The 26852-nt window shown below is 40.4% G+C and overlaps 1 protein-coding gene across 1 annotated transcript in view; it reads left to right on the top strand.

Annotated features, from left to right (window-relative positions):
• SPON1 (spondin 1) overlaps positions 1-26852 on the top strand; it is a 261366-nt gene that overhangs the window by 124995 nt on the left and 109519 nt on the right. The gene's annotated exons all lie outside the window — the stretch shown is intronic.

Raw genomic sequence — 26852 nt, 5'->3', positions numbered from 1 at the left:
TTTAAAAAATACTATTTCTTTTCTTTCCGTGTCTAAATTAAGTTTTTTCTACTGGTTTAGAAGTTACTTGGTTCATTTTTGTTGTTGTTATTGGGTTTCTTTCTTCTCTCTCTCGCTCTCTGATATTTTTAATGTTGGTGTTTTTGTTTGTTTGTTTGTTTGTTTGTTTTTGGTTGCCTTTAACTTAAGACACGAGCTTATGTTTATTTATCTCTATTGATTTCATAAACATTATAAGATTTATGTTTTCTTCTAACAAAACATGAATATTAGCATGCCCTCAGATTCCTTTGGTCTCTACCATCACTCTACCCAAATACATACTTTATATTGGTTATTTCCTAGAATTTTATTTCTGGGATGTTATGGATGTTTTCTTTTTCTCTTCTTCAGTCTTTGCTATTTTACACAACCCAACTTTTCTGAACTTCAGAGAATAAGTAGCAAACTTCATGCCTGGTCTTTTACCCTTAAGTACTTCAGTCACGTATTTTCTAAGAACAAGGACATTCTCTTACGAATCACAGTACACATCATTAACACTGATAAAATACTGCTATCTAATCTACATACCTTGTTCAAATGACATTAATTGTACCCCTATAGCAATACTGTATGATATCAGTATTAAGGTAAGACATAAAAATGAGCCACATATGTCATTTTAAATGTTCTAGTAGCCACATTTTTAAAAAGTAAAAAGAAGCAAGGGAAATCACTTTTAATAATTTACTTTATTTAAGCCAATGTATCCAAAATAATATCATTTCCACGTGTAATTAATATGAAAATTTATTATTGAGATATTTTACGCTAAAACTCTGGTTAGATTTTATAATTAAAGCACATCTCTATTCAGACTACCCACATGTCATTTACTCAATAGTCCCATAATCTAGTGGCCACCATATTGCACAGCACAGCTCTGTAGCAAGTTTAAAATAAAAATTTCAGCCCAAGATTCATTCTAGGATCACACACTGCATTTACTTGGCTTATTTATCCTCCTTTAATCTGGAGCAGTTCCTTCGTCTTTCTTTACCTCCGTGACAGTGACATTTTTGAAAAGCAGGAGGCAGTTATTTTGTAGGTTGTCTCAGTTTGGAGATATTGGATGTTTCCTCAGGAATAGATTCTGGTTGTGCATCTTTGGTAGGGATACCACAGCCATTATAAATATTTGTTTAACACCCAGTTCACCCTTGGTTCTTTTTCTTTACTTCCTATTCTTTCTTCATATTACTAATATGTCTTGAAGATATGTATGTGCTTATGTTAAATCTTCAGACCATCTGTTGAAAGACAGCTGCTACATCACTCTATCCACTCCCCCATTTGCTTCCATTCTACTGGTTACCTTCTCCTGTCAGGGATTCATCCCGACACTCTTAGAACAAAGCAGGAGTAGGTTCCAATTCCCAACCCTGTGAGTTTGGAGTAAGAAGGGATGGAGAAGGGTGCCCCCGAAGGTGCCTGGGATCCCTCTATCTCCTCTTCCCTTGAGGAGAGCTTTTTGCTGCCCTGAGATTACTCTGGATAGAGACAGGAATAGGGCTGGCCTGCTGCTGCAGACATCTTGGTTGCACGACAGGCACTGTCTCTCCCTTGGCAATGTAAGAGATGGGAAATAAGAGAACTTCCAAACCCATCCTCCTACCATCAGTCCTCCTCCATCCATCCTCTTATTCCAGGGTCAGGTGCCTTCCACCCCATCCCACACTCAAGACAACCTTTGATCTCCCTTTTATTTTAATGTCTCTGTTAGCTCCATGGGTTTGTGTTTCCCTCTGAAGTTTCCCAACATTAAATTTAGAGTGAGAAGGATGTGCTAATTCAACATCTCATCAGATTCCAACAATAAATTTGTAGGGTTGTTTTTTTTAATTATTTTTGTTCAATCCATTTAATTCTTGGCAATACCCATCCTTACTGCTAGATTATGGTGAGTTTGATTATGTTTTTCAGACTTTTTATTACTTTACTCTTTTCTGCTTGGTTTTTCATATTTTATAATGGGGTATTAACACATGATTTAAAATGGTGTACTTATTTATCATTGATTTCTTTAACAATAATTGCTTTCTATTTATCACGATGTTCTTTGAGCCCTATAGACACAATATTGTTATGCTCTCATTATTAATTCTGACTTTTATCATCACATAATGAACATAATTAAATTCCTTTAATAACATTTGCCTTAAATTCAACCATGTCTGACATTGCACTTGCTTTTCTTTCACTTTAATTAATATATCTTTTTAATGTTTTCTTTACACTTTCTAAGCCTTTTTAAATTTTTTCCCAATAAATTATTGCGTTAATCCAATTGGAAGCTTTTCTTGTTTTCTTTTTCCTTCTTTTGTTTTGCTTCCCACATGATTGTTTAAACTTACATGTATTTTAACCTTAATTCTATCCATTTTATGTCCTGCCATTCTCAATTATTTACCTTTCAATGCTCTGAATAGATTTGTGGCATGATAGAGCAAACAACAAAACAACAACAAAACAATCAAAGATTTTTGATTGCTTGTTTATTAGTTTTCTTTTCTCTAGATTTTCTTTGGTATTATCTAAATAATACAATTTATGTTTTGTTATTTTGCTTAATTTTATTCCCTTTGACAACAATCTTTTTAGTTCAATTTATCAATTTAGGATAAACAACAGAGATATTACTTCTGTTTTATCAATACACTCATACCTTATTTGAATAGTATTTTTTAACTCACTTTTATGGAAACCTTTGCTGTTTTTTTGTTTTTCTCAAATATTTTCTCATTTCCATTCTCAATTGATTTAACTTGCTACCAAATTTATTTAGTTTAATCTACTTTTATTTTAATCATTCTCCTAATCCCAAACTCCCATCACAATTTTCCCTGTTATTGTTCTTATTTACATCTCTTCAATAGATACTGACAAATTCATGATTTCTTACTATTTTTAATAGCATTTTTTCCAGATCTGTCTTTAAAGATCAGATTTCTTTTTAAAGTACTTTTGAAATAATAAAGTTTTCTAGATTATATAAAAAAATAAAAATAAAGTACTTTTGAAGTCCATGCTTTTTTATTAGTGGGTGATTAAGTTTCTTAAGACTGAAAATCTGTGAAAGCCTTTTTATTTTTATAAAAACCTAAATTATACAGCTTTCTACTCTGACTAGGCTTTAGGTGTGGTTTTCTATTGCAATGAAAGAAAACATAGTCCTTATTCACTTATGAATTATATTCCTTTAGATGACATCTGTAACCAAGCTCTTACAGAATGCTTTCTCTCTTGTAGTTAAAATTAAATATTTGATGATGCATGTTGATCTCAGTTATTTTAAATGGAATCTTAAGCAGGACTTTATTTACACTTTCAGCTATTTCATTAGTGGTGACGTTTTTCTTCTAGTACATCTTTTTAAAAAATCTTTGATTGTTTTTGTTGTTGTTTTGTTGTTTGCTCTCTCATGCCACAAATCTATTCACAGCATTGATTGTGTGCAATGTACTCAGTTAATTCCTGTTTATTCCTTCTCTTTCTTTAGGAACTCGTATCTTTCCCAGAGTACTCCATTATCCAGACCCATCTTCTTTTGCATCTTTTCCTCTCTCTTTCCATGCTCTGCATATTTTTCCAATTCATTTTCTTTTTCTGTTTATTTTCTATAACATCCAATTCTACATTTTACCTATATTATTATTGTTTATTCCTTCTCACTCCTCCCTCCCATAACAAGCTCTTCTGAAATAAGTATAATGTCTTTCTCCCACAATTAAAAATAGATTGCAACTATTCTCTAAATTCTGTTTTTATTCTCATTTCATTTAATGGTTTACTCATTCCACACACACCACCGCCACTCCCACCAGGTTTTTAATTCATATTTCTTCTTTCATACAGCCCAGCATTTTTAATAATTCAAAATCACTTTTTTTTTTCTATTTTACTCCTGTTGACATAACTTGCAAACCTGTAGAGAATTTTTATAACAGTTTATTTGAGACAAACTGATAACATATGCCAGGGAGCAAGACATCAAATGCTCCCATAGAATAACAATTTTGTGGCTTCTTTTAAGCATTTGGAATTAAGGAGGGAAGGTAAGGGAGATTACATGGAGGTGGGAGAAAGCAAGGCAAGTATTGGATTACAGGACAAGATTATGTGCTGTCTTAAGGGTCATTAGGGCTTATGTCAAAGGTGTGTTAACCTAAATGCCCTGAAACAATGGACAGGGCTTACTTAAAGATAAACCTTTTGCCAAAACCAGTTTGGCTCAGTGGATAGAGCATCGGCCTGCGGACTAAAAGGTCCCAGGTTCGATTCCGGTCAAGGGCATGTACCTTGGTTGCGGGCACATCTCCAGTAGGGGTTGTGCAAGAGGCAGCTGATCGATGTTTCTCTATCATCGATGTTTCTAACTCTCTATGCCTCTCTCTTCCTCTCTGTAAAAAATCAATAAAATATATTAAAAAAAAAAAAAGATAAACCTTTTACTAACAAAGTAACTACCCACTATGACCTGCCCAGCTAGGAATTTATGATCAGATCATCCCGGGAGGTTCCTTTCCGTAGAACCCCTTTTTTTCATCCACACTCATTTTTCCTGGAGTTTCTTGTAATGGTTATGATGGCTACTTTGAAACCTTTGCTTCAGACTATTTGATTGGCATTTAGATGGGACTTGAAATTGGAAGGTTCACAGCCTCTCACTCTGCCTTCCTCCTGGAAGTCTCCAAACTATATTTCTTGAGCATATCCTTTCTTAAATAAGACATGCCTCTATTAGAGTGACCATTTAGAATTATATAAAGCAATACTTTATATCTTTCAAGGCAAAGTCCCATTACCACTGATTGGCATAAGTTACTTCATTGATAATTTGCCATTTACTCTTGCTAGTTGGCAGTTTAAATAGGACATGGTTTCTGCACTTCATTCACGCAGCTCAAATGTTTGAACTGATTTGTGAAGGGAAAAAGATTGGACTCATTGGCACATCATGGATCAGTTATTATGTAAGTTCTAATGCTATGCTACCAGTTTTCCTGGCAAAATGGATGTGGTTAACATTTAAGTATGAAACCAACCCATGCATTTTTCATTTAATATTTCCATCAAACCTGTTTGCCACTTCTTACGCTGTGATTCCAAGAAATGCATGCTTTGATAACAAAGACTTAATTTTCCCTTTGCATGAAAATATTCTAACCTCCAAAAAGCTTTATGAAATCATAGGGGAGGGAATATACAAAAGCCCATTAAACAACAGCATTATGTGTGGTTACCTAGGAATTTGCACACAAAACTCCGCTGAAGCTAATGGCAGTTATGTCCTTAAGTTTTCCAAACAACAAGTTGAAAAATATACCCTCAAGAATTGTTTCTGCCAAGAGAGGCCAAGTATTTATAATCACAAGTGGAGTTTCTGCAAAGGTCTGTGCCAGGCACTACAGCCCTGGCAAACATCCCTCCCAATTTGCAAGAACTCTACTGTTTTGGGCTGGAAGAGAAGCATGAGTACAAAGAAATACTTTCAGCTTTTTCCTAGCCTCAGTTAAATTCAGAGTGAGAGAACAAGCATATAAAAGGACAAAGGGTATAGAAATCACAGCCCAGGCAGCCCTGCCTTGTGTCTAATAAAAAGGATTAGTGCGGGCGACCCTGCAGCAAATTGCCTCTGATGAGGGAGTAGGTTAGTTGTAATCCCTTTACTCTACCACCGAGTTGATTGATTAAATTGAAAGTTACAAACCAAATGCCCCAGAACACCTTGGAACCTTTCAGAGTCTGTGCATATTCATATGATCCTAATGACCTTCCGTTGGAAGGGAAAGTGTGCACGACCTGCAGGGACCCCAGGACGTAAGGCTTGGGCAGAAACTAACTTTTCCACAACTGCCAGCGAGAGTTTAATTAAACTCTCTCTGACATAAGAAGCTTGGTTCAATTTAAGAGGAAAATGTGCCCTGTTTCCCCCACACATGGAGCTTCACAGGGTCTTGCAGCTCAAGTGGCAAGAGCAATAGAAAGCAGAAGGCTTTCTCTTTACATCTGGCTCCTCGAACTGGCCTAAGAGGCTTTCTGGAGGGTTTGGTGGCTGAGACAGTGTTTACAGATGTGAGTGGCTTTCAGTCATTGAATGCAAATATTCATTGGCTTTGTTGCACACACTCTGGGAAAACCAAGAGGAAGAAGAAGAAGAATGTTCCTTTATCCGCCCTCCCACCCCCCACATTGAGATTCAGGACACAGTCTTTTCAGGTTTATTGGGTCCCTAAGCAACCTTTGAAGAGAGCTGTACATCCGTCTGCTGTCCCTCCTGAGGCAGACATGGATCCATTTGGCTTTGCTTTTCAGCTTTCTGGTTCCATCTTTGGTCCATTGATTAAATTTTTAGGTCAACATTTCTTGCCTGCAGACCTGGGCTAATTCTGCCGCCCTCTTAAACTTTGATCTGTATTCTGAAGGCAAGATCATCAGGAAAAAAAAGAAGAAAAACAAAAGCAGTCTAGCTTTTAGTGAGGAGGCTTAAAGCAGAAAAATAAACTAAAGCAGGAATGTGGGAGAGAGCAGGTTCTCTGCCTAGTGATGAATCTCAACACCAACTATCAGAGCAATGTGGGAGCTGCAAGAGCATTCCTGAGGTGAGAGAAACTAGAATCCAGGTTTCTCTTGTCCCAAGAAAGAGTAGCCAGTGGTCTGCACTCTGCTGAAAGGCAATATGTGCTACAGACAGCCTGAACTATCATGGACTTGGAAATCAGCTCCAACGTGGAGTCTTCTACCTGAGATTTATGGGGCTTTAGGACAATTGCTGCTCCTCTCTATGGCCTCACGTTACTAATTTGTAAAGCAGGGATAATCAAAGCACCTACCTCCTAAAGCTGTTCTGAAGACAGTCTGGGTTCAAAGCCTAGCTCCTCCATTTACTAGCCTGTAGGACCTTGGGGGGTGAGGGTGGGGGAGAAATACCACTGACCTCTCTGAGCTCGGATTTTGCACACAAAAAATACCAAATCTACATTATTGGGTTATTGTAGGGTTAGGTGAGTTAATATTCTTACAGTCCTTAAAGCAGACTTGGCATATAGTGAGAGCTCACAGCATTAGTCATTGTTATTTTAAAATGAAATAATGCATAAATGGTTTGTGAGATCGGTACCAGATCCACAGAAAGTGCTGTGTCAGCTGTGGCTATAATGCACTTATTTCTAGCCTTATCAGTATGTCCCTCCAATTTCTCAGTCTTTAAATAAGGTTTTAGCTCTGATCTCACATTGATCTCATGGACAAATTCTCTCATCTGATTGGCTTCTGTTATCCGGTGAGAATTTGCTGATGTTCCAACCTAGCTCCTGAATTTCCTCCGTATCCCAAATGGAGAGAGGCCGCGTGCCAGGTGTATTTTATCATTCTTAACTCTACAGTACCACTGAGATTGAATGGCCTCAGATTTAAAATGAAAATAAACTTTGCAAAAGGTCTCATACTGCAGAAAGCCTCACCAGCAATGAGGAAATAGTTAGAGCTTGCTTGCATTTGTGACTTTCCCCCGTGTTGGGAAGGAATTTAATAACAAATACAGCATACGTTTCACAATCAGCCAGCCAAACACATGGAGCTAGTCAGCTAATGTTAATTACAAGTTAGTATTTACTGACTTGTATTGTTGTAAATAAGCTAAGGGAAATAAACAGAGGTTGGGACTTATGTGTTCTGCAATGTCTGTTGCCCAAGGTCAGTTTTACTTGGTTTTCCTCCTCTTTTCCCCTTTCCCTCAAAACACACACAAAAGCAATTCTTAGGTGGGATTTGCCTCAAAGTACACCAGGGCCTGAGCAACAACTAACTGGAGAAGATTCAAAGTTAGGGTGAGAAATGGAACTGACCTAAAATATTGATCTTAGTCCTGTGTGCAGCCCCTTTCCCTCTTCACCAAGCCAGGCCTTGCTCAGCCTTCCTAACGCAGCCTAAACTATCAGTTCTTCAAGGGGGTCTTCTCTGACACCCCACCCTGGACTGGGTCCAGTTCTCAAAGCCCCTCAATAACCTATTGTCCCCTTCTGAACCATTTATTATTTACTACGACTGCTACAGGTTTCCCTAGGTCAGTGGTCGGCAAACTCATTAGTCAACAGAGCCAAATATCAACAGTACAACGATTGAAATTTCTTTTGAGAGCCAAATTTTTTAAACTTAAACTTCTTCTAACGCCACTTCTTCAAAATAGACTCACCCAGGCTGTGGTATTTTATGGAAGAGCCACACTCATGGGGCCAAAGAGCCGCATGTGGCTCTCGAGCCGCAGTTTGCCAACCACGGCCCTAGGTTATGCTCCTCAAGGTATCTATCTATAATAATCTATAATAATAAAAGCATAATATGCTAATTAGACCGGACAGCCGAACGACCTTCCGGATGTCCTTCCGGACAACCTTCTGGACAAAGCCAGGGCTGCGAGGGCCAAGGCAAGCCACCGTGGCTTCGAGGGCCGAGCCCCTCACACGAATTTTGTGCATCGGGCCACTAGTATAATATAAAACTCACAGAATTCAAGACTAATCCTGAAAGAGGATTAGGACTGCTTTTTCAAACCAGCTATGAAGTGGTACATCTGTACACCAATAACATAAGTATGGCTTAAAATTCACTCAGTTGCCAGCTTTGAAACTGATTCTTGACAATCCTTTTTAATTTGATGGAGGGATCATCTGCATCGCTTGACATTTTGTGCATAGAGGGACTTGAATATTTTAATATCTCTTTTCACATATCTGTATCAATATCCTTGTATATTTCTATATCCTATGATTCACCTCCACATAAAATGAAGCTACTCTGGCCCAGCCAGTGTGGTTCAGTGGTTGAGTGTTGACCTATGAACCAGGAGGTGATTCCTGGTCAGGACACGGTTGCTGGCTTGATCCCCAGTAGGGGTGTGTAGGAGTCAACCGGTCAAAGATTCTCTCTCATCATTGATGTTTCTATCTTTCTCTCCCTCTCCCTTCCTCTCTGGAATCAATAAAAATATACTTATAAAAAAATGAATTGAGCCCTAGCTGGTTTGGCTCGGTGGATAGAGCATCAACCTGTGGACTGAAAGGTCCAGGTTCGATTCCAGTCAAAGGCACATGCCCAGGTTGCAGGCTCAATCCCCAGTAGGGGGCGTCCAGGAGGCAGCTAATCAATGATTCTCTCTCATCATTGATGTTTCTCTCTCTCCTCTTCCTTCCTCTCTGAAATCAATAAAAATACATTTTAAAAAATGAATTTCAGCAGAGAGCAGGGCCCACCCACAGCAGGGTTACCACTGCCACAGTCACCTCCTATCTCCCCTCCAGGATGTCACTGGTGGGGGAAGGGGGTGCCTAGTGGTGGGAAACTGGACTGGCAAATGTGTTCCAAAGGCAGCCTGAGCCCTGGACAGCCAGGGAAGCCATCCCACATCCACCACATAGGACAAGTGGGAGGGGCAACATAGACCTGAGCTCCCCAGGGGGGCAGATGGCCAGGACAGGTGTGGGCAGGGAGGGCGGGTGAGTCCGAACTCCCTGCTGCACCATAAAGTAGATAGGAGCTCAGCATAACCACTGGACAAAGAACAAGGAGCCAAAACAGGGCTGAGTTATGGGTCAAAAGAGAATGACGATAAAGGGTTAATCCAGCACATGGGCAAAACCCCCCAGTTAGGGGCTTTGCTGCAGTCCTAACCCTCAGGATCTGTGTGTGTGATCTTATTAGGAAATAGGGTCTTTGCAGATGGTCCAGTTAAGATGAGGTTGTTAGGGACGGTCCTTATCCGTACGACTGACATCCTTATGAGAAGAGGAGATTAGGACAGAGGGACGACCATGTGAGGACAGGGAGGAGGAAGCCATCGACAAGCCAAGAGACTCCTGAGGCCACCAGAGCTGGGAGAGGAGCCTGGAACAGGTCTTCCCCCGGAGCCTTCAGAGGGAGCACAGCCCTGCCCACACCGTGATCTCAGACGTCTGGCCCAGAACTGAGAGAGAATAAATTTATTTGTTTAAGCCATCCCGCCATCCCCCCACCCCACACACACACACAGACTAGCTGTCTTCCCTAAAGGGTGACTTCCAGGAACTGTCATGCTAACTGTTGTTCATTGCAGTACAAGAGTGCGCAGCAAGATGCCTGGCACACGGGAGACACTCAAGAAACCTGAGAGGGGCTGAGGAAGGCAGAACCTGACATCTTCTGAGAATCTAAAAAAAGGAACAATGTTCTTTTCTCTGTGGACAAGAAGGGCAGTCATGTCTTTCACCTCAAAGACAGAGAGAAGAGTTATCTATTCCTCCGGACCCCACCAGCATTTGATCCACACCTACATCATGGCACAAATCCTAACGGGCAAAAAAGTATTCATCAATCTATCCCCTACACTAGGCCACAAGTTCCCTGAGGGCAGGGGCCGTGTCTTCTTTATGGCTGTATCACACTCTCGCCACCGAGGCAAGGCAGAGTAGACACTATGAGTATGAGATGGATGAAAGGACAGATGAATAAACTGGGCTCCTGGGTCCACTCCATCCTTTGTAATGATATCACAGAAATGTCATATAGGATAGAATCTAAACCAGCTCTAAAGTCTACCTTAAATATATTCTGCTTTCTTTAATCTATATGATCTGAAAAAATGTCTCATATTACCTTCAACCTTGGGGCATGCAATTATAATTAGCATCTTCAAGGTACTATACATATTAAAAATAATATTGGACAAAATTCCTCATGATCCTTTTTGTCACCTCTAGTCCCTCCCTGTGTCCTCTTTGCTATTTCCCCACCTTCTATAATATTTTTATGGCAGACCCCGGAGGAAGGCATTGGAGTTGGTAGGACCATCACTGTATCCCCAGCTCCATCCAGCACAGTATCCCATATAGAGTTCATGCTCAGTACATGTTATTCAATGGGTTTGCTGAAAAAAAAAGTCTTCTCTATTTTTAAGAAAATATTCTATCTACTTAAAAAAAAATCATAGGAAGGAAGAATGGGTGTGTTCTAAAAATCTTAGTAAAGTTACTCAGAATTGTACACACACAACTCTGCTGAAGCTAACAGCATGTATGTGCTTATGTTTTCCAAACAATGAATTGAAAATATACCCTGAAGAATTGTTTATGCCAAATAAGGCTGACTATTCATGGTCATGACTAGAATTGCTGCCTGTTTTGTGCCAGCCGGTGCATTCCTGCCAAACGTCCTCCCAATTTGCAAGGATTCTTGGGTTTTGCTTTGGAAATAAAGCAGGAAAATGCCTCTTCAACCCAATTTATATGCATCTAATTCTTCATTAGCACTTACTTAGGCTACACTGATTAGAGCAACATCCTAACTCTGTTTTGAAAAGTCCTATTTTGGTTGACAAAGTGGCATGGATTTCCACCAAAGGGCATGGAAACAAGTTAATGGAATTGTGATGCCAGTTGGGGTTCTGAACACACAACACTTGGGAAATGGTTCACACTACTTCCGTGCCAGAGGCACCCACTGAGAGGGTGTCAGTCAGATATTTCTATCAGCCAAAGAGAAACATCAGCTCCCCATCCTGGCGGCTACTGGGCCAAAACTTGCAGATTAAAGGAAAAGGGAAAAGCTGGCAGACCGAGGTGGCTTAGATCTGCTAATCACAGCTACCAGGATGATATGCTTGGAGTATAACAACAAACGGCGCTTCCAGGCAAAGTGCTCCTGAAAAGTGAACGGGATGAGGACCTTGAGCCCCTTCTTCAGACGCAGTCCAGCCCCTGGGGTTGTGGCACCAGTGGTTTTCTTTGTTTGGAAGAATTTTGGCAAGAGCTGAGTAACCCATCATTGTCCCCATTCTAACAAGGCCATCACGTCTAATTGGTTAAGTGTGTGGACTCTGGAGCCAGACTGAATCCTGCCTCTAACATTTACTATCTTTGAGATGATAGGCAAATCACTTAATTACCTTCTCTGTGCCTCTCAGTTTTCTCCTCTATAAAGTGGGAATAAAAACAATACTGGCTTCACAGGACTATTGTGAGGATGAAATGATTTAATATATGTAAAGAGTTTAGAAGAGTGCCTGGCATATAGTGTTATAGAATGATTAGCTATTATTATGCCTCATTTTTTTTGTGATCCAATTATTGCCTTAGACCCAAATTTTCATAATTAGGTCTCAATCTTCAGGCACTTATTGATTCTGTAGGTATCTAGGGACTGCCTACTCTTTGGCTGGGCTTGCCCTTAATATTGCCTTTTAGCTCAGTACCAGATGCATGGAAATTTTAGTGAGACCCATCTAGGGGCCTAGCTTTGCCCCTCCAAGGATGAGGTCTCTCCCTTGCTCCTACCAATTGTTTCAGGCCCTGGAATTCTGCCTCTTAGAGCTGTCAGACCTGCCTGATGCCGGTGTCCCCTAATTCTGGGAGGTCCCTAACCTGCCCAGTCACCTCCACTACCAGTTTCTCTCTCTTATCTCTAAGCCTGGTCTGGTCTTGATTCTGACAGCACCCTTAAAGTTTGTTCAAGCAATGAATAAATTATTCAATCCTTTACTTCCCTCTGAGGAAGAACTAGGAAGGAAGCCGAACCTTATCGCAGGAATTTGTGCTGTCCTTACTATGATCATTTAATCTCTAAGAAGGTTTTTTTTAAAAAAAAAGAAGAAGGAAATATCCCTCTAACCATAAACTATCCCTCCTCATCAAGAGAAAACAGACTTCTGCCTAGAATTGCACAAACAGAACTCCTCCATTTCGCCAGAGCTCCAGGGAATAATAGGCCACCAGCTGCCACCTTGGGCTGCAGGTTTGGAAACTTGAAAGGAATTTTCCACGCTGATTACTGCTTTTGCAGTGTTCTCAGCTGCCAGCATATGGTGGTGGGCGTGGGTCTGAGCCAACTTTTGTGTTTCTAAATAATACGCTGTTCTCCTTTGCCATAGAACTTTGGGCATTCATCAATCAACCACTTTCCTGCATGTACCTACTATGTGCGGGCCTTTAGAAAACAAGTCACCTCTTCATGTATTTTTAAAACGATTGGTGGGAAAGCCGAAGTAAATTGAATACTCAAAGCAAAACTAATACAGTTCTGATACTACCAACGCAGAAGGAACTTGGTCAAGGTCACAGACTCCAGAAGGGATAAATTCAAGATTTAATTGCATCACCCTGGGCTAACATACAAATTCCTCAACTGGGCTAATTCCACCAGGACCTGACAAGTACCAGTCTAATCTCGTGCCCCTCTGCAATTTGTACTCTTGGCTCCATAGCCATCTATGTTCCCTGAGAGCACCCTGCTCGCTGTGATCTCCGGGCCTTTACACATGTCCTGTCATGTGCTTGCAGCACCTGCCCTGCCACACCCACTTCACCTGGCTGATTGCACACCACCTGTTCATTCATAACATAAACCCCACTCTTGGAAAGCCTATTCCCATTCTTCAATCTAGATTAGCAGCCCTCCTCTTTCCTGCTAGAGCCTTGTGGTTTTCTTCTCACAACAATGTCCATGCTGCGTTGTAACTGCCCATTCATGTGTCTGAGCCTCCCTCTTATGCTGACAGGCCCTGGTCTAGTTTGGCTCAGAATCCCCAGGACCTTTCATAGGATGTAGAGTATATATAACATGTGGCCAGTGAGTTACATTAAGATAAACCAAGCTCTTGCTCTACCAGGTTGCCTCCGTGAGAGGTCAAATCTCAGAATAAAGATTCCAGCTTTGCAATTCCCAGCTAATGGCTCCATGCAGGCTGAGCTCCTGGCCCAGAGCACCTGACCTCTGATCTTTAAAATGTGCTAAGGTAACTTTTGCCTCTTACAAGCTCACAGCTTATCTCAGTCACTTTCCCTGTCACATCCCCATTACATGAGGATTAAACTTCGGGTTCCTATGCAATGCTGCTCAAGCCTGGGGTAGTCCAGAGTGAACCTTGAGAGACAAGGAAAGAGAGGTAATGCTGTATTCACTTTCATCTTTTCTTTGTTTAAAGTGAACTTTTAATTGAAACGTAACACACATATAGAAAAGTTGGTAAATTTTAAGTGTACAGCTCACCATTGGCCATTCATTTGAACACATTCATGTTATCAGCACAAAAATCAGAAAATTACTCAGACTCCAGAAAACCTCCTTTTGTCCCCTTCCAGTTTTGCAAAGGGTAGCCGTCTTCTTGAATTCTATTATTGAGTAATTTTACTTGTTTTTAAACATTTTGTAGATGGAATTTTATAGCATGTACTTTTTAGTGTCTGGCTTCTTTTGTTACCTTTATAGTTTGTAAGATTCATCCACATGGTTGCATATAATTTTGGGTTTTTTCCTTTTCGTAGCTGTATAATACTCCACTGTGTGAATGCACCACATTTCATTTATCCATTCTAATATGGATGAACATTTGGGCAGTTTCCATTTTGGTGCTATTATGAATAGTGCTGTGTAAGCAAGCATTCATGTGCATGTCTTCTGGTAAATACTGGTATATGCATGCATTTCTGTTGTTTATATACTAGGAGTGGAATTTCTGGGTCATAACATATGTTTTAGTAGATGCTGTTAAATAATTTTTCACAATAAAATTATTTATATGTAATGATGTAGCATTGTGATTTTAATTTATTTTGATTACTATATTGATATTGGTCATTTGGCTAATCTAAAGTGACTGTTTTTGTCTTTTGATCATTTTTTTCTATTGAGTTATCTACCTTTTTCTTATTGCTCCTTAGGGGTTCTTTATATATTCTAGATGTGAGTCCTTTGTCAAATGTATATATTCCAAATATCTTCTCCCATTCTGTGGCTTGTCTTTTTATTCTCCTAATCTTTGATGAACAAAAGGTTTTAATTTTAATCTATCCCATACAATTTTTTTTCTTTGAAGTTAGCACTTTTTGTGTCTCACTTAAGAAAATCTTTGCCTTCCTCCAAGTCATGAAGGCTTTGCTCCTATAGTCTCTTCTAAAAGCTTCATTGTCTTTACCTTTTGTATCTAGATCTTGAGTTGATCTGTAATTGAATTTTGTATGATTTGAGATAGGGGTCAAAATTCTTTTTCCCCCTAGAATTATTTATTGGAATGCCCATTCTTTCTTTCTGCATTAGAATCACCTTTGTTATATATCTAGTGGCTGATTATATCTGTGGGTCTATTTCTGGACTTTGTGTTCTGTCATTCTGTTTCATTGGTTCAATTTGTCCTTCATACTTGGGAATGTTAGTCCTCCAACTTTGTTCTTCTTCAAGATTATTTTGGCTGTTCTTGGTTCTTTTAATTTCTGCATAAATTTTAGAATCATGATCTCAATTTTTACTTTTTAAAAACCTGCCATTATTTTTATTGGGTGTATGTTGAATTTGTGGGAAAATTAGGTGATATTTGGCAATTTTGGATTATTGACTCTTCTAATCAACATATATGTTATATTGCCCATTTATTTAGATTTACTCTAAGTAAATGTTATAGCTTTTTATGGAGAAGTCTTGTTCATTTTTCACTATACTTATCCTTTAAAATATATATTTTATGCTATTCTAAATAATAGCTTTTTAAAATATTAATTTGATTTATTTGTCACTTGTATTTAGGAATTAAGTTAATTCTTGTATATTGACCTAGTATCCAGAGACCTTGCTATATGCACTTATTAATTCTATTTGCTTATATATAGATTATTTTGGAATTTCTTACAAACACAATTTTATCTTACCACAATTACTTTCCAATCCTTATGCCTTCTATTTCTCTTTCTTGCCTTGTTGCACTGGCTAGAATTTCCAGTATAATGATGATCAGAAGTGGTGATAGTGGGCATTCTTGCCTTGTTCCAATCTTGTGGGAAATGCATTTTATTTTAGCAGTAATTGTAGGGAAAGCTTTTAATATATTATTAAGTATGATTTTTGCTATAGCTTTTTTGGTAGCTATTTATCAGGTAAAGAAAGTTCCCTTCTGTTCTTAGTTTGCTGAGATTTTTAAAATCATGAATAGATATTGAATATAATCAAATGCTTTTTCTGTATCTGTGAAGATATTCCTATAATTTTTCTGTTAATGTGATGAATTATATTGATGGAATGTTGAATGTTAAACCACCATTACATTTCTGGAATAAATACTATATGATTGTGATATGGTATACTTTTTCTAAATAACTGGATATAACGCCAATATTTTGTTTGAGGATTCTGCATCTATGGTCATGAAAGAAATTGGGCTCCTATCTTCACTTTTACCTTCAAATTTGAGGTGGAATTTTTTTTTTTTACCTCAGCTTGACTCCTCTTTCATCCTATATATAGACTTGGTTCAATAGACTTTGCTTCTATTATTAGCTTAACAAACTTTCCCCAGAGCCTCTAGCTTCTCTCTCACTGGCAGAACAAAAAGACAAGGTAATCATGATTTAAATCCTGGTTCAACAACTCACAAGCAATGTGCCCATTGGCATTCTCTTCAAGCTTCTGTTTTCTCACCAATGAAATGGGATTGAAAGTAAGTTAGAGGATACATATGAAGCAGCCAGAACAAGCATGTGCTCAGTAATTACTATTTCTTCTCTCTGCTGCCCAAATACTTTTTAAACACTCAAGAGCAATGGCTTACTATTTACAGAGTATAGCTGACAGTTAAGATGCAAACCTGAAAAATGAACTAATGGGGTTGGGAGAAGTTCTCTCTTTTTTGTTTGTTTGTTATACTCTAAAAAATAAAGTAATTTATTGTTCCTGCTAAGTTTTTAAATACAAGCTCTTAGATTTTTAAAAATAGATAAACATTGCTAGAATTTATCATCCAAAGTGCTACAGTTTCTTCCCTAGGGTTTCAAACTCAGATGTTAATGATGTATTAAACATTTGGAAGGTTTCCAGGAATACAGCCTCTCTCCCATATATAACAATGTTTATGTGGAAAAGTCAGCTTGGAAGGACACTTTTAAATAAAGTTCCCTTTTCCAGAAATATAACCCCTATGCTATTTGTCAGTGCACAATAAACTTTTAACCAGCCTCCACAGTAGCAATGGAGAGTCTGGGGGTGCCCTAAGATTATGTTCTTTGCCTCTAAGATGAGAATCACGTGGTTGACGAGGCTTTAAGAGATGTCTAAATAAATCACAGTCAGAAGTTCAGAAAAATTGGCTCAGAAAGGCTGAGTTTGAAGAAGGCTGAAATTGATGATGTTAAGAGCCAATGCCTACAACGCTGTCAGGGGCTCGACAGGCACAGTTCTATTTAACCCCCTGGTATACCAACCCCAAGAGCTGATTCTGGTGACATCAGAATGGCCTTCTAACTATATCTAGACTTAATTCAAGCTCTGGGTCCCTAGAGGAGTAGAAAGGGTGTGGCCTTGGCAGATCTGATTATAATCTCAGCTCTGCCCCTTACTAGCAACTCAGTATGACCATTGTGAGAACAGCAGGGTGCTAGCTAATACCTGTGAAGTGCATGATGCTAAGAATGCGTTCAATGAATGGTAGTGGTTGTGATGATAATGGTAACAATGACAGCAATGATGAAGACAACGTCCATAGCTTTGGGTAGAGGGGTGCTGAAGGGTCAAACTGCCTCTCGTCTAATCTCCAGACTGTCACTTTATGGGTCTCTGGGCCCAGACACATGATCTTACTTGATTTGAGCCACGTCTCAATTTCCCCAAAAGCAGAGCCTGAGGCAAGGACTTCGGTGCAGACACTTTATGTAGAAGATGATCCAGGAAGCAGGAGAGAAGGCATTGGGGGAGAAGGAAAGGGGAGGAGGAGGAATCAACCTAAGAGTGCATTTTGAAGTCATTGGCACCATTGTATCTCTGAAAAGTGTACAGACGCCTCCAAGAATTATCCACCTCCCAGATTTGTCAGCTAGCACCCGCCCCTCTATGGGTTGAGGATGGTCTTCAGGAGCACTAACATCCTAGCACTTGCTTGTAGGCCAACCAGGCCTCAGAACTTCCGAGAGGCCATGAGGCAGTAAATGAAAAGAAGCACAGTACATCTGAAGTGCACACTGACAGTGCGAGTGTGGCCCACACCTGCCGCCATTGTTGTGGCTTAAGTGAGAGGTAGATGTAGGTGAGTAATACAAAGCACCAAATACAACTGCTGCAGGCCAAATCATAGTTCAAGTGCATTGGCTCTTCCTGCATGCTGTCTACCTTGCCACCTGTGATTCACACTGTGAGAGACCCCAGTCCCCGGTAGGGTTTACCCTCTTCTGCTTCCACTTCCCAGGAGGGGGTTACCTGCACACTTGGTCCTTGAACTTAGCAACAGTCCTCAGATCTTTCCTAGATTCCAAATCTGTGCTGTCCAAATTGATGGCCACTAGACACACATGGCTATTTAAATTTAAACTGGTTAAAATTAAATAAAATTAAAAATTAAAATTCTCAGTCACACTGGCCTTTTGTCACTCTAAGTGCTCAATAGCCACATATGGCAACTGGCAACCATATTGGACAGCGGAATATAGAACACCTCCACCTTCACAGAAAAGCTCATTTAAACAAAACTTCTCTAGAGTGAGCCTGGATGGGTCCAAATCCTGGCTCTGCCACTTACTAGTATGCCGGGAGCTAATTCCAGCATGTTATAAATGCAAGTTTCATCAAAAGGTTGATGGAACTTGGGGACTCAGCAAGGGCTGAATCACATATGTTATTGCCTGTTGGAAATGGCTGAGGGCATTTCCCCAAACCTGAGAAGGATGCATAAATGATTGCTTGCTGCCAGACAGCTGAGGGCATTTCAATCTACATGTTATTGCCTCCTGCTGGCCAAACACCTGAAAAGCCATAGGCAGTTTCCCTAATCTGACAATGGATTCTGTATACTAAACCTTGCCTTTGATGTGTATATCTACCTTGCTTTAGGATAATTTGTGTTAATAAAAAGCAAGGGGTCCAGAGAGACAGAGGACTTGGTTCCTTTAGCCAAGCTCCTCTGGCCTCCCAAAATGCCTCCCAAAATTATGTTTTATCTCTGGACTCTTTATTAATTTACACACAGTGCCTTCTCCAGATTCCTGAATCCCCTTCTAGATGCTGGATTAAGCACACACACCCCACCCCCCCGCATTACTAGTACTAGCTGGATAACTAGGCAAGTCACTTAAACTTTCTGTGCTTTAATTTCCAAATCTGTCAAATGGCCTTGTTCCAAGGATTAAATAAATAACTTTATAAAAAGCACATAGTAAAGTCTCACTAGCTGTTTTAATTATTATTATTTCCCACTTTCTAGGGCAATTCCTATGTGAGACAGACAGCTGTTAAAAGACACTTCAGCCCCAATCCAAGTCCTGGGTCCTGTGGGGTTCATGTCTGGGCTCCTAAACTATCTCCAGGCTCAAGAACAGAGATGCTGCTTTGGCCCCTGCTTCCTTCTAAGCCTCTTTTCAGTCTCCCACCCTGACTCCAGAAGGGAGAATTGGAACCCTCATTGCAAGCTTGTGACAGGGGCTCTCATGGCTGCTTCTGTTCACACACATGACACATTCTGCTGCCATTCCCTCACCCCTTGCTCCACCCACCTGATGGGCTTCTACTATCCCCCTCCCCAGAGCTGACTGCCACCTGAACCACAATTAAGCTGACCACACCACCTGGAAAATTCAGCTATCTTCCAAGATTTTGCTTTATCCTAATGGATAGGTACTGTGCATGCTCCAGTTTGTTCCCAATCCTTACCTTCCTTGGAGAAATGGAATATTAATATTAATATTAAAAGTAACATTTATTAAAAATTTGCTATATAACAGAAACTGTACTGTTTTCATATGGTTTCTTTCTGTAATAGCCATAACAATCCTAAACGGTAGGTACCATTGTTATTTCTTTTTCACAGATAAGAAAACAAAGTCTTAGAAAACGTAGGTAGTTTTTTCAAGGTCACACTGCTAGTAAATGATGCACCACAAATCAGAAAATGTCCAGGACAAATCTAGGGCTCACCTCTTATGTGTCCCTTCTGTCAAGGATCATAGTCCTTTGCTGTCTGTTTTCCAACATCTGAAAACTGGAGTTTCCTATGTTTTGTCCAGTTTTATAATTATGCGCAGAGGCTAGTCTAGTGCCATTTACTACGTAAGAATTAGAAGCAGAAGTTGTGTGAGTATATGTAGATTTTGGAGTTGTCTACAGACAGAACTATCTCTTCTCTGCTCTACCCTGCCTTCAAGATAAAATAAAAACTTACTGTTAAGACATTCGTATCCCTTCATGATATGCCTGGCTGACTGGCTTCATCACTGGATCATCCCTTTCTTACAAACACGCGCGCGCACACACACACACACTACTTGACCTACTTGTGGTTTTCTATGTACCTCTACATTTTATTATGCTCTGCTTTTGTACATACTGGTCCTTCTGCAAAATTATTCTTCTCCCTATCCCATAATTGCCTTGCTAACTCCTACTTATCCTTCAGAATGTAGTTCAACTATCATAACTTCCAGGAAGCCCTTTCTGGTTCAGTCAGTGTTTAATGTTCCCTTATCTGTACTCTTATATCACTCTGTTTTTGCCTTTATCAGAGTTCTATTGCACATAATTGATTGCAATTGCCTATTATAACCTGTCCTTTATGCCCTCCACCCTACCCTGCAGATTGAACATCTCAAGGACAGGGGTCAAGTCTGATTCTTCTCAGGGTCTCCTTGGAGTAGCATAGGTTTTAGCAAACTTTTTCTACACAGGGCCAGATAGTAAATATTTTAGGGGGGTTGCAGCTAGACACTCTCTCTGTTGTAACTACTTGACTCTGCCATTGTAGCATGAAAGCAGCCATAAACGGTAAAAAATAATATGTAAAATAAAACACTTTATTGGAACAAGAACAGGCAGTGGGCTGTAGCTTGCTGATCCCTGAATTAGCACATAGTATATAAGATGTCCCAAAAATGTATACACAGTTTGAATAATTACTAATCCCAATGGGTTAAATCTAAAAAGAAAGAAACATGTATTGAGCTATCAGAAAAAAATTGTGTATACATTTTGGGGGGACACCCTGTATGTCTAGTAAATGTTCATTCAATGAACTAATTTAATAGAATAAAATATTATTGTTGGAGGCCTCAAGGAAATACAAAAGAATATAACCAATTTCATAAGTGCAAGAGTTGGTTCTGGATTGAAAAAGTGACACTTTTCTTGAAACCTTGAGGAAGAAAAAAAGCTAGCTGAGCGCAGAAAGGTGAGGAATTTCTGGCCTAATTGACATATTTCCCCATGCAGAGCTTTTTCCAGGAGGCCATACTGGGATGAGATTCTGAAAACCAGAATGGCTTGGTTAGAACGAATTTTTGAAACTGCCAAGAGCAGGAAGAGCCACAGAACAAGTACACGCTGTGTCTTGGTCAGCACCCAGGGGCAAACCCAGAGGAGCCAAGTTCTGTAGCCAGTTCCAAAGTATCAGAAACCATGCAGATTCTGGAACTGAGCCTAGGATGAGAATAACAAGGGCAAGAGGAAAGTGAGATGCAAGATGACTTTTATGAATAGAGCTGGCAGCTCCACAGCATTTTTCTATTGGTCAGTGGCCACATGGTGCATGGATGAGTCTGTGGGTGGGTTGACCTTGGTCTTCTCAGAAGAGTTAAGTGATAAGGTCATTTACTAAAAGATAAAAGGCAGGAGGAGGCTAAGACTTAGAGACCAGAGGAGTTCTGGTGTTGCTGCTATAGCAAATTACAGGGTTCCCCCCCACCTTAAAAAAAAAAAAAAGATTTGCTGAGGCTGAGGTTGGATAACAGGATGCTGTAGTAAACCAGTCACCAAGTTGTAGAACATTCTCCAATGAAGTGTTATAAATGAATGTCAAGGAAATGAATGGGCGGCTTTGTTCAGGCTTGGGATTGGCAGGGGAATACAGCCACTGTCAAAGCAGGCCAGGAAATCTGAGCTGTCACTGAACACCTGCCGTATGCAGAACATCTCAGGGAATCCATTTACCCTGCAGCGTGCCACCTCCCACACCAGACAAAAAGCCAAAAACCGCTCTTCTTTTATCAGTGATGGCCTTTTAGGCATCATTGTGAACAATGGTAATTTAGCACCAGCAATGATAAGAGAAAAGGTGTCAGAAATAAGGTTACTGCACATATATTCAGGATATATGTCCCTGGAGTGGCATTGTAGACAAATGTACCTGGCTGGCTATCGGTATCTCAAACTCACGTGAATAATCACTTCTTCCTGCCACTTCCCACCTGCCTGTTCCATCTATGCCTCATCCAAGCTATTGGGAGTAAATATCTAGACCCAGATATGTACAGGCCAATTGGAAACTGCCAGAATCAGAATGAGGCATGCTAAACCAAATAGCTGTGGCCATACCTGAGAGCAAAAGGGGTTGGTGATGGTCTTGGTGTCTCTGCCACTGCACCCAAGACTGAAGCCTCAGTGTTTCACCAAGGACCCCAGCGGGACTATTCCTTTAAGAAGGCCACAAGCATTTACTTAGCCCCCTATCCCCAGACCTTCTAATAATGGGGCTTCTCTCTCTCCTCTCTTATTTCCTGGAGGATGGTGGGGCCCAAGTCTAAACTTCTCTGTGTCTCAGTTTACTGGATTCTGCTTAACCACCTTATTCTGCAGGCCCCAGACCACTGTATCACATTTAGACAACTCTCTACCATTTTTTCATATTTGGGTTCTTACATCTGACCTTTCTATCTCTACTCACCAGTCCTAAGTCAAACTGCTGCCCAATCACCCAATCAGATTCTCTTTGGTTCCCATGCCTTTCGGAAACTTGTCTGGGTTTGCCCTGCCTTGTTCCAATTTAATTTTACTGATTAACATTTATTAGCATCAAGCCTATTTTATGTGCTAGCCACTAGTCATTACTTCAGCCTCAAAACAACACTAGCAGGTTGGTCACATCAATATTCCTACTTTACAGAAAAAGAAACTGAGGCTGAGAGTGATTAATTTACTTATTCAAGCTAGAAAGTTTCAGAACTGAGACTAGAGTACAAGTTAGTCTAATCCAAAAATCAGAGTTTTAACTATTTCACCAAACGGCCTCCCAAAGATTGTCCCATCTTTCCTCTTATTGCTCATACCTCTGACCCAGAGTCTCCATTTTCTCTTCAATGCCCTAAGTCAGAACTTATACAACTCATGCAGGAAATGTTGGTGGGTCTCCTAATTGGTCTCTTCACCCTTGGGCCCTCTGTAGTGTATCCTGCTGGAGATGTGGTGCAGTGTGGTGGAGAAGAGCTGGGACCAGACCGACCCAACTCAATTCCAGCATCTTCAATCATCTGTTTCTGTGATCATGGATTAACTCAACGTCTCTGATTCTAAGTTTCCTCATGTGAAAAATGAAAATTATAATTTTATCTGTATCAAAATGGTTTTATTTTTTGAGTGTTTAATGTGATAATGTTGGTCAAGTCCTTGGCACAGTGCCTGGCACATAGTATCAGCTCAATATGTAGCTATTGTCATTCTTCCAAGAAAGAAACTCCCATCATGTTTTCCCCTTTTATCAATGCCATTTACCATGACAGGCACTCAGCACCCTCCCACAACCTGGCCCTGACTTTCTTTTTCATTTTATTTCTTTGTCTTCAACTCTTCAGCCCACCAAATGTTCTTCTCTGGTTCCTGGCCTCTCAGCAGGGTGTAGAGAAAAGAGTGTGTCTTCTGGGATCAGACAGACCTGGGTTTGAACCCAAGCTTTGTTCATCACTAGCTCTGTGAGCTTGGGTAGGTTCCTTACCATCTCTGGGACTCAGTGTCCTCATCTAGACAATGAGAGTGAGGTTGTTGTGAATGTTACATCTAGGAAAGCATTATACCTAACACCTAATACCCTTCAATAAGTGTTTAATCCTCTTATCTATTTTTTTAATGGAATCCTTTCCTACTGCCCAATCTTCCCATGGGAGACTCCTTCCAATGAGAATGTTTCCTAGGTCCCCCCACTTCTTCTGAATTCCTCTTGTGGATTCCCATAGTGCTTTCTGTCTATAATCATTCAGAAACCTTTGTTTTATACAGTTCTTTAAAGTTTTCATAGTTCTTTCAGAAACCAGCCCAATTACTTTGCACAACTCTGAGAGAGATAGTCAAGCCCAGTAATTATTCTCCTTTTTTCCCTAGTGCAAATTGATAGTTGCAGAATAGCCACAGAGATGCAGATTTCAGAATGGGGGATATAGTTGATAATGTCGAGATAGCTGGGTATGGGGCCATGTGAGTGCTTGGGACAGCAGGGGACCACTCTGTAGTGTGCACTGTTTTCTGACCACTTTGCTGTTGTACATCTGAAACTGGTATGAAATGGTATTGAATGTAAACTGTGGTTGAAAAATAAATTTTTTTGAAAAGGTAAGCTGAGGCTCTGAGAGATTGAATGGCTGGCTTGTGGTCATAATGCTTTTCTCCCCTGTATCATTCTGCACCTGAATGACTGCCCCTCACCTAAAATCATACCCTTTCAAATTGTTTTTCAATGGATGCCTGGCTTGTTCCAACAGGGAGGGTGCAGTCTGGTCCCTCACCCTACCCTAGTGCCCTGAAGATATCTGTCATGTGGTTGATATTATTCATGTGTTGAAATGTGAATTAATGTGGTATGTTGTAAGATCATTGTAGAAAACTTACAAATGTATTGACTAGAAGGTCTAACTGGTATAATGACATTTATTGAAGGGTAAGAAACCACAAAGGCATCCCGCTCTTGAGGCACTTGCTTCTCTGCACATGTGCCTTTAGGCTGAATCGTTGGATGTTAGGGGAATTTGGAGTTAGCTGTTCCATCCCCTGTGCTCTGTGTTCTTGTTTCTGTAATAACCCTGACCATGCTTAATTGTAAGTAATCTGCTTATCCATCTGTTTCTCCACCCCTAGACTGTGAGTCCCTCCAGAGCAAGCACCATATCTAATTCCTGTCAGTGTCCATGGCCAGCCATTGCACTTGGCACAGACTTAATGGAAGTTGAAGGAATAAAACCAGAAAGGCCCATCTGGGCCTATCTCCTAATCCCCCTATGATTGTGCTTGTTCCCATTCTCTTATCCTGTTCCATATTATCTATTTCTTATCTTCGATACTGAATTAAGGCAGGTTTCATGTTTTACTCATTTTTACAGTCTCCCTAACAACCAGGGAAGGAGGAAATTATAATTATTGAGTGCCTATTGTGTTGCCAGTAGTAATTGCACATATGTTATCTCACTTTTTCAATAATTTAATTTAATTCATATAATAGGTTGATAAGGTAGGCATTATCATTCTTGAATTATAAAAGAGGGAGCCAAACAAAACTCGGGGAGATAAAGTAATTGGAATTTGACCAAGTTTACACAGTTAGGAAGTAACAATGCCAGGATTTGGATCCCTCTCTGTTGGTTTTAAGACCAATGGTTTCTTTTCTGTTGTTGGTTGATGTTTGTTTCATAATAGCATGCAGGATAGCTAAGTGCGTTAGCCCAGTAGGTGTCAGGAACCATGCTGAACTGAGATTTTAATGTAATCACATTGAATCCAATCTGTACAAGCCTGCTCCTAAATGCTCCGAGCACAGATACTGCCACCTTCCCATTGGATCATTTGGATGAAATGCTTTAGGAAATGTGTACTGAGCACTCACACTGTATCAGGCACAGTGCCAGGTACTGGGGATACAGTGCTGAAGACAAGAACTCTCCACTGCAACCCACCAGGGAGCTTAAGTCTAGTGGGAAAGCAGACATGTAACAAGTGATTATAAACGTTATCTGTGCTTGAGGAGGCCTAAGACAAGGGTTTCAGTCAGTCTTGGGAGGCTTCTGGGTATCACGAAGGAAGGATGAGTTGGCCAAGTCAAGAGTAAAAAAGCACAGAGGGACCAGTATGGGCTAAGCTACTAAGGTACAAAAGTTGTAGGTAGGATGCCAGGCCAGTGTGGCTCAGTGGTTGAGCGTCAACCTATGAACCAGGAGGTCACGGTTCCATTCCCAGTCAGGGCACATGCCCAGGTTGCAGGCTTGATCCCCAGTGTGGGATGTGCAGGAGGCAGCAGATCAATGATTCTCTCATCATTGATGTTTCTATCTCTCTCTTCCTCTCTGAAATCAATAAAAATATTTTTTTTTAAGTTGCAGGTAAGATAGGTCTGGAACAAGGGGGGCATTTTGATGGCACAGAACAGGGGGACCAAGAGGTGCTTTGATTGGTTTCCCTGAGTTCACATCATGAACCAAAGACCAGCACTAGTTCCTGCTCTTGCTCTTACACAAGCGCAGTGCTCTTGGCTGAGATGACAGCTAGGACATTCTCCCCACTCAGGAAGTGAGTGAGAGAAATAACTGGCAGCGTCTCCATCTGTCTTCTCTAGGGACACGACAGATAAACACAAGTTTGCATCTCCCTGATGTGTGGGAAATAATGAACAAGCAGTTGGGCAGACCCACACGGTGTTGTCATCTGCCTGGGGTGGGGCAAGGCTGCCCTCAGCAGGCCAGAAGGCTGGCTTTGTGCCCATGCTCATAATGTGCCCCTGGGGGCAGGGCCCATGGGGTAGCAGGTGGCAAACATAAACAGGATCCGGCCCTGTTGGGACTCATTTCCTAAGTGGTGGGTTGCAGTGGAGAGTTTTGCCCACGCTGGCTACAAGGTGATGAACTGCAAATGTCAGTTGAGGCCGCCCAGTGCAAATTTTCCTCTTCCCTATGCCTGAAAATGTTCTTAAACTGGAGACTTTTTAAACCCAACCGAAGAATGGCAGAGAACTAAGCCAACCCTATGATGAATTGTATGTAACTTAGTAAGACATATATATATGAGTGTGTCTACATTCATCACATGCAAAGCAAACCCAATGTCACACTGGTATTGACTCTGCTCCTCTCTCT

This window comes from Cnephaeus nilssonii, assembly GCF_951640355.1.
Source record: "Cnephaeus nilssonii genome assembly, chromosome: 13".
In the NCBI taxonomy this organism is placed as follows: domain Eukaryota; kingdom Metazoa; phylum Chordata; class Mammalia; order Chiroptera; family Vespertilionidae; genus Cnephaeus; species Cnephaeus nilssonii.
This window is presented reverse-complemented; position numbering and strand designations above follow the sequence as displayed.